The 9,553-nt window shown below is 37.8% G+C and overlaps 1 long non-coding RNA gene across 1 annotated transcript; it reads right to left on the bottom strand.

The window, feature by feature from the left end:
* Positions 1-7,287: 7,287 nt before the first annotated feature.
* Positions 7,288-9,132, bottom strand: LOC132060760 (uncharacterized). Its single transcript, XR_009416012.1, has 3 exons — positions 8,976-9,132; positions 8,488-8,536; positions 7,288-7,608 (listed from the first exon to the last, which is right to left on the bottom strand). It is a non-coding gene; the product is annotated as an uncharacterized LOC132060760 (long non-coding RNA).
* Positions 9,133-9,553: the final 421 nt, after the last annotated feature.

Genomic DNA, 9,553 nt, shown 5'->3' with positions numbered 1-9,553 from the left:
CCTTTGTTGGCCTCTCTATAGCTAGTGGGGATGAAGTCTAGGGTAAAAAACCCGGTGCAAGTCCCTATGCCCTGATGCAAACTTTTTGAGTCTGCGAGTCCTTCCTTAGCGTAGCATCAGTAGCAGCCCTTGGGTTCATAGCTTATATTCTCTTAGAAGACATTTTTTGAAATACGCAATTCGCACGAGTTAAAAGAATTCCTAAAAGTACTGCTCTAACTACACGATCTAGAGTATGAAAGAAGTGAAACAGTCTTGAATATCTTGGTGGTCAACTGTTTATATGTGTGGCATGCACAGATACATAAAAGTGACCCCACAGAACACGGCTTCACACACTCCCTAGGACTTTTGAACCTAAGCTCTGATACCAAGCTTTATCACGTCCCGAACCATGGCTTTGGCATAACACGGCACTCGGTGCCTGTCTGCATGTGACCGACAGAACCAACTGGCTGGCTGAATCAGCATGTGATATCAAACATATTAAATGCAGAAATAACACTAACATATGCTGATCTACTAAAAGTCTGACTGAAATATCATAAATGAGGAAATACTGAATAAGTCTAAAAGTCTGAATAAGTAGCCGACAAGGCTAACACAAAAGCTGCTAGACATCTGACTGACTGGACTATAGTCTACGAAGCCTCTAAAGAGTACTGAACTACTACTGTTTACCGAGAAAAGGCTCCCGGCATACCACACTGACAGAACTACTATAAAGACTGAAAGTATGATAATGCCCCAAGGGAACTGGGGTCACCGAGCAACTGATACGAGAAGGTCTTAGCAAGAAGAATCGTCAACGTGTAAAGCGTTACTTGTATCGCGAGATGCAGGCCCCGGGCAAAAGGGACGTTAGCATATTTGAATTGCACTGGTATGTAAAGCAACTGAAAGAAAGAATTGTAACCACTAAAACTGAAACTGAACTGATAACTAATAACTGATAACTGATAACTGAAAATAGGAAGTAAAGATATGAATACTCCCTGTTCTGAATGAGGAACCACCTGTTTATCTAAGTATATAATCTGCGGCCTCAGGAACAATACATAAGTGCACAAACTGTGGCCTCGGGCCCAAGTATACATATACATAACTGCGGCCTTAGGCCCAATAACACACGCGTTCATCTTTAAGCAATTTACATAAAGAAACTGAGAATCATGCTTAAAGATACAACACTGACATACTGTGCAATAATTCACTCATACATGTATTCATGAACTAATTATGAGAACTGAAGCTTTAACTATTTATAAACATGTTGAGTATTCTAGACTGAGACTCGTGGCTATCAAACACAAGTCTATATTGATTACGTACTGAGCTCACAATATTTGGAATGAAATTCATGAATGAATTTTGAAACTAGAGAATAGAAGTTCTGCAACTATTCAAGGAACTAAGCTTAACTATATTTCTGAGGCAATTAGTAACGTTGTAAACGAATGTGGCGTAGGGAGAATCATTAACATTTCCAAACGTAGAGAGTTACCCTCACATAACTTAATTCCGGCCTTTGAGTGTAATACAACCTTCGTCAACCCTTTCAACTTTAATCTATAGCAACATAAGTCAAAGGGATTCCATATTAGCAATAATATCCATGCTTTGGTCACCTAAGCATTTTATCAAACACTTAGTCGGCATAAAGCTCCACAACCTTCATTAGTGGCGTTTTCTTCACTCAATTTCCATTCTATTACTTCTAGGTGATTCTACAATTTCAATTTGATGAAAGCAACATCATTCTTCATCACCCATATGACTACAGCAATCCTAAGTTAATAATCCAAAACACTAGCATAATTCATATAATACTCTCCATCAAACCCATTTATGATTCTCCCAAGAACTCGTCAATTCACAAATATAATTAATTAGAGAGTAGAAGTATTACCTTTTTGAAGTTCAATCCTCTTCAATTCGGATTCTAGGGTACTTTTGTCAAAGACAAAGATTCAACCGATAATCTATGGAATAGATGTGGATTCTAGCATTAATATTTGTTAGATTGATGTAATAATCAATCGGGTTTGTGTAGGAACTCACCTTGGCTACTTTTTGGAAGCTCTAGGGTGTTTTCTCTCCAAAAAGACGGTTTAGAATGAAATGGGAAAAGTTTTTCGGAGTTGAGTACATATAAAATTCGAAAAAAAAAGGTCGTTTCAGGCATATTTTGACCTGGTGTGTAGCCTCGAGTGTTGCAGGGGCAGCACACTAGGCCTATATTATAGGACCTGAAGAATTTTACAATTTTCAATGATTTTGGCCTGGTGCGGCGCCTGGGGCGTCGCCCAGGGAGGCTCCATAGGCCATTTGTAATAGCGTTTGGTAAAATGGGCATAACTCCTAGCAAAAAGCTCCGTTCATCCTTCACAATATATCGTTGGAAAGGTATTTCAAAGATCTACAACTTTTATGTTTTAAGTTTTCTCAAATTCTCAACGGGCTTTTACAAAATTATGATGGAAGTAAGACATATTGAAAACTTAGCTGATTCTATCGAATTTTAAACGCCTTACTTTTAGCCATCTTGAGATGATCATATCTCCTTGCTCTGATCTCTGATTGGTCTGGTCCTTATCTCAATTAGAAATATATTTACACGTATTACAACTTTCATTGAGGGTACTTTCCAAATTCCCAACTAATCAAGGAGTTACGGCTGCCCGAAGTAGGCCTATCAACCATTTTCGTAACACGTTCTAACTTTCAGCTTTTATTTTTTCCACTAAAAGTCTAACGATACGAGTCTAACCTTAGTTCTAAGATATGGGGTTTAACAAAATGTATGTTGATGTAAAGTTGTTTTAAAATCTTTAGAAACTTTGAAAATTGTCTGTCTAGATTTTCTCTCTTCATCTTTTGGGGAAAAGGTAGAGGTACAGAAGGGGCATTTTTAATCAATTCTTGTTCTTGAAACTTTTTTTGGTTACCATCTTTTTCTTTTGAGAACGTTTAATCTTTTTCATTTTCACATTCATTTCCATGTACCATCTTCTATGGTTTGCCTTGTTTATTAGAATATGGATCATTAAGGGCTTTACCTAGCCACAGAGAAATGGTTTTTAGGTGCTCCCTTGGATTTTTCTCGGGGTTGCTAGGCAGAGCACCTTGGATTTTTTCGGACATAAGGGTTGCTAATTGACTTACCTGAATTTTTGAATTTTTATTGGCTGAATTTTGACTTTTCATTTTCTCGTCAGCTGCCTTAATTTATTTGTATATCATGTCTTCAAGGATCGACTGATGATTCCTTTGAGGTTGTTATTGATATTGTTGAAATTTTTGTTGACTTTTGTTTTGATTTTGGAAACCAGGTGGTCACTGTATCTGCTGCTTCTGAAACTAATGGGAGTTTTCAGCACCATTTGGGTTGCTCCACTGGAATCCTGGGTGATTTTGAGCCACGGGACTCTCATCAGGTTAAACTTTGTAATCTATTAAGCTTACTTACTCGTTATTCGGATTACTGGTGACATTCATGATTAAGACGACCCTCACCACAAATGTGGCATCCTTCAGATTGATTGAGTTGTTGTGGATTCATCGTAAAGGTTTTGAGCTTTTGTGTTAAAGATGCAACTTGTGGAGTTAAAATATTCAAAACATCCATCTGATTTACCATTACTGCCTTTTTAATAGTCACACGATCAGCTGGCCAATGTACTGAATTTTCAAAAATTTCATTTAATAATTGTAAAGATTCATCAATGGTTTTTCCCATTATGGAACCTCTAGCAGCTGCATCTATAACATTTCTAGATGACGATTTTAGCCTATGATAGAAATGTATAGTAGCATATGGTCTAGGATTCCATGATGAAGCCATTTTCTGTATAAAGCTTTTAATCTTTTCCAAGCCTTGTAAACTGATTAAGTGTCAATCTGGAAAAAATTATTAATATCTTGTCTCAATATTGTTGTTTTAGCAGGAGAGAAATATTTGTTCTGAATATTTTGAGTCATCTGATCCCATGTTGTAATGGATCCTCGAGGCAAGCTACATAACCAGGCTTTAGTATCACCTTATAGAGAAAAAGGAAAAATCCTTAGCTTAATTGCATCAGGTGATACCCCATTATATTTAGTTGTTTCAACTAGCTCAAGAAAATCAATTAAGTGATTGTGTGGATATTCAATTGGTTCTCTAGTGAATTGGCAGGATTGTTGAACAGTCTGAATTAATCCGCTTCTGATTTCAAAGTTGTTAACTACCATAGGAGGCCCCCTGTTACACCTCGCACTTTTAGAGCATGAGTATGCCACGTACTTCACTGTATTAATGGAGTATCAGAGACGTTCCATGAAGTTTTGGAAGGCCAAGCCATGGGAAGAACGTAACAGTGAAGTAAAGGATGCATTACGATCTCGTAAGTCGTAATCGGGAAGAACAACCTTGGAACCAAAGGAAATGACTATTATCAAGTATGATAAATGATAAATATCATGTATGGAGAGTTTCGGAATATTCCGGGACCAAGTAAAGCGAAGAAAATAATTTTGTCGAAAATTTGGAAAAAAGAGTTAGCAGAATTCTGGATAGAATTTTGGGTCAAATTTTGAGGGGTATATCTCCAGGTAAATAAGGAGTTTTAAGGTTTTTGAAAAGCCTAAAATGAAGTTCTTCGAGTCTATCTTCCAACGCAACAAACCGTTTTTCAATGCGACATCGGAGCAGGGAGTTATGGACGTTACAATTTAGGCGGACGAAGTAGAAAAATGCTGTTACAGTAACCGTGTGCTACAGTACCCCCGGGTGCTACAGTAACCCCGACCCCCACACACCTATAAATACCCCTCCAACCCATTAATTTTCATCAATTTTCACCATTTTCTCATCCTTCCCACTTCTAAAGAGTTCTATAAATCTCTACAACCTTCCATAACTTTCTATAATTTTCCCTAATCCTCCATAATACTCCATGATTCTCGAGACTCCCATGACATCATCGACATCACCTTAAGATATTTGATCTTCTAAGGAAGGATATAGTGATAATGATAATGCTAATGATGATGTTGTTTTCGTTTATGTATTTTTATGTATATGTATGTATGTATGTATGCATTGCACCCCCACTGATCAGTTGGGTATAACAACGAGGCCCGAAAGGGCGGTGTAAGGATAAAAATGAGTCCCGAAAGGGCCGTGTACGGATAACAACAAGTCACGAAAGGGCCGGGTACGGATGACACCGAGTCCCAAAAGGGCCGGGTACGGATATGAAAGATGTATGTATAGTAAGTGTATGTGAATGCATATGTATGTATGTATGTATGTATGTATGTATGTTGTGTATGGATTTGTATGAAATGTTTTTCGCGTAGACGAGTAGTTTACATGACAGAGATCTTAAGAAGAGTACGAGGTATAATTACTTACTTTATCTTATGTACGAGGTATAATTACTTACTTTATCTTATGTTATCTTCATTCTGATATCATACTACTCTTCATGCCTTACATACTCAGTACATTGCTCGTACTGATGTCCCTTCTTGTGGACGCTACGTTCATGCCCGCAGGTGTAGATAGACGAGACGAGGATCTTTCATCATAAGCTGCCTTCAGGTACTGGTCGTGAGTGGTGGCTCCACTTCTTCCTGGAGCATTGCCGAGTCTGAGTCTCTCTATATATATATATATATGAATTGTGTTAAGGGTATGTCTGGGCACCTGTCCCAACTTGTATACCTTAGTCATGTTCATAGAGGCTTTGCAGACAGTTCCTGTGTATAGCTTAGTCATAGTGTGATAGTAGTAATGTCGAAATCATGGGTCTATTGTACATATACTTATGCATGATATTATGTTCATATTTGGCCTCTTGATCTTATTGTTGCCATTCGAGACATAGAGCATGTGAGTTGTAAGTTGGTTCGCTCGGTTTTCGCAAGGTGCCGGGTGCAAATCACGCCTTACCTAGGGTGGGGTGTGACAAATTGATACCACTTTTGTCATGACCCAACCAAAGGGCCATGACGGGCTGATACGCTCAAATTACACCTATTAATGGTATAACGCGGACGTTGTCAAATATAGTAACCCAACAAGGTTGGGGTCGAATCCCACAGAGAACAATATGTAGGCAATTTTAGCAGATTAGGAATTATCACTAACAATAGATAGACCGAACGCATCAATGGTGGTTTTTGATAAGGTTTTGATAAAATACGGAAATATAAATTCTAGTCTAAAAAGCAAGTAAATTGATCAATGGCCACAAGAATGGAATAAAGGAAACTACTTCTCAAGTAACGATCCAATATATTTCACGAATTATAAATAATAGCAAGTTTATTTTATTTAGCCTCGGATAATGACTCTAAATTAACTTCTTCCGAAGATTAACTAGACTACCCAATTGAAGATCCCTCAAGCAATTAGGAGCATTAAGAACACCCGAATATGGCTACAAGTGGCATCGCCTATTCCTAGGTCAATTTCCATTAGATGAGGGTTAACGCCCCAAATTCATGTTAATTATTCTATCCCAATCCCGTTCTTCCTCTTCCAAGTTTCAAACAAAGTAAATGGGCAAGTCCTAGGGTTAGCTACTCCCTTGAGAAACGTTGAAGAACAAGAATAATTAAAATAACAATAACTTACTTGATTAAAAATAATGTCGATCAATAAATAAGCACAACAAGAGTATCAATCTTAATTGTCACCAAGAAATTCCCATAAACAAGGATTAAATAAAAGAAAGAATATTTACGTAGGAACCCTAGCCTCCAAACTTGTGTTTTATGCCAAAGATAATTTTACAATCTTCCCAGTTGGCTTTTAAATGAACTGTAATAGAAAAAATCGTCAAAATCCAAGTTCTGCTCGGACTGGGCCTGAAAACCTTCAGCGCTAACGCGCCATCTTTCTGCGCTAACGCGTAGATGACGTCAGCATGAACCCTTCTTACTTCAGCGCGAACGCATGACCTACTGGCGCGAACGGGCAGAGTCACTGGCATGCGTGGGTGCGAACGCGTGGATTACCTGCGCGAACGCGCAGAGTAATTTTCCAACAAAATTTCCAGAATCTCCAGTTATTTCCAGTGATCAACTTTTTTCCTCTTTTTTGCTTGTTTTCCACACTTAGGCTCTAGGGACCTCGTATTACCTGAAACACAATAAAAACCACGTAAAATCACATAGACTTGCTTAAAAACAAGTAAAACTTACAGCCGGAAAGCATCAATTGTGGTGTAAAATCACGCCACATCATGGGCACCCGGAGCTAACACACCGAGCACCTCTGAGCATACATCTCGTAATCATTTCTAGGTAGACCATAAAGATAGCTTACGGCTGTCATAATCGGTAAGGACATATATCACAACATAACGGCACATCTCTATATAATCTTCAACAATTGTGTCCATCATCACTAGCCGTCAAGGCTACTAAAATGTTACAACAATATGAACTGGTAGGGTTATGAAACGTCTAACTATACACATATGCCTACGAGCTTCTACATAGATTACAAGTGACCATGAAGACCGATATCAATAGACTGCAGCTCCGAAGTAAGTGGAGCGCTCCTGAGATTCCGCTGTTGAAGCTCCTATGGATCAGATCCATCTACCTGTCTACCTGCGGGTATGAGCGCAGCGTCAAGGGACGTTAGTACGAACAGTGTACTGAGTATGTAAGGCATGAATAATAATATAGTAATAGCTACCGAACATGAGAAATAACATATGAAAGTATGAAGATAAAGTAATATAAAAGAGATCAACGTGTGCCTCTGGATGCCTTTTTAAGGCGGATGTCATGCATCTTAGCTTTTTTTTAAAAAAGACTTTTCCATATATACATATATAATATCTTTTCCGGCCGTTAAGGCGCGGTAATATATATAGCATCTTGTCCGGCCATTAAGGCGCGGTCTTGTCCGGCCATGTTGGCGCGGTGTTATCTATATAGTATCTTGTCCGGCCATTAAGGCACGGTCTTGTCCGGCCGTTAAGGCGCGATGAAATATATGTAGTATCTTGTCCGGCCATTAAGGTGCGGTCTTGACCTACCATTAAGGCTCGGTAAGTATCTAAATTACACATATATATAAATACATATAACATGCACGAGAGCCCAATTAAAAGTTACTACTCTATTGGAGTGACATAAGGTCGGTAACCTCCGATTTATATTATGGAGCAATCATCATCGCTCTATCTCACCTTGAAGGAACAAGTAACATAAGGTGAGACCAACAACAACGAATAAAATCAAGAAAATTATGAAATAACTCAACATTCTCATAATAACATTGAAATCATAAACTTGGAACCTTTAAATATAAAATCATCATTATCATGTTCATCATAGAGAACATCTCATCTTTAGTATCATAAGAAGCTTTTAAAAATCATGGACTTCTAACTTTTTGAAGTAAGAAGGTTATGGAAACAAATATGGAATCGTAACATAGGAATCATGCCTTTTGAAAGAAAGGGACTAGCCTTAACATACCTTCCGGTCGCCTTAGTTGTTCAACGTTTATTCTTCCAAGCATGCAACTCTACACGTAAACCATCCATATTATCATTAGGCTTAATATCATACACTTGTCTCAAGCATTCAAATGAAATATTTTTAGAATCTGCCAAAATTCGGACAACATCTCCCCTATATTCTTTACCTCCTCCAAATACCAAAACAACTCCCAAACAATACCAACAACATCAACAACAATATCAATACTAATATATTCCATAAAACATCCCACACGATATTTCTCCAATTTCCAAACCAACCATAACAACATCCATAATACCATAATCAAAGAATCATATTCAGTTTCGTCTCGAATTAATCCAAAATTCTCTTTCAAACTCACCTCATGGCCATCAACTTCAATTCAACTCTTTATGATTTTTCTCCGATGATTCTTTCCTTTCTAAGAATTCCTAAACCTTTACATCATCTCAATCATGTAAATAATAATAGGGAAAACATACCTTATAGTGGAAGAACTCCACTTCATTCACCCCTTTCCAAGATCAAGTTCACCACCACCTTGAAGAGAAATAAGAACAATTATCTCCCATGAATTTTCTTTGAGATTTTGATGTTGATATTCTCTCTTGATGTTATGGAAAGGTTGTGAAAGATTATGGAGGGTTATAGAGTATTATGGAGGATTAGGGAAAATTATGTTAAGGCTCGTCCCTTTCTTTCAAAGGCATGATTCTTATGTTGTGATCCCATAAATGCTTCCATAACCACCTTGTTTCCAAAAGCTAAAGTGTTACACCTTGGAAAATTTCCCTTAGCGTACAAGTGAGTAGAATCACGAAGAGCATGATGAACACGAGGGTCAGATAAGCAAGGAAGAGCAATTGGTAGTCCTAATTAAGATTTCCAAAGATATTAGACTTGAGGAAAGAAACTTGTTAAGAGAAGCGAGTCACAAGTTAGTGTAACGGATGAGAATTTTGAGCATTGAGTTAATGATGTCCTAATGATGCCCCAAGAAAAGCTATAACGTCCCTTAGAATGATATTGAAGTGTTGAACAAGTGTTAAGAAGGTTCCAT

Source organism: Lycium ferocissimum, chromosome 6 (assembly GCF_029784015.1).
Source record: "Lycium ferocissimum isolate CSIRO_LF1 chromosome 6, AGI_CSIRO_Lferr_CH_V1, whole genome shotgun sequence".
NCBI classification, from domain to species: Eukaryota; Viridiplantae; Streptophyta; class Magnoliopsida; order Solanales; family Solanaceae; genus Lycium; species Lycium ferocissimum.
The sequence above is the reverse complement of the archived record's forward strand: the minus strand, read 5'-3'. Positions and strand labels throughout refer to the sequence as shown.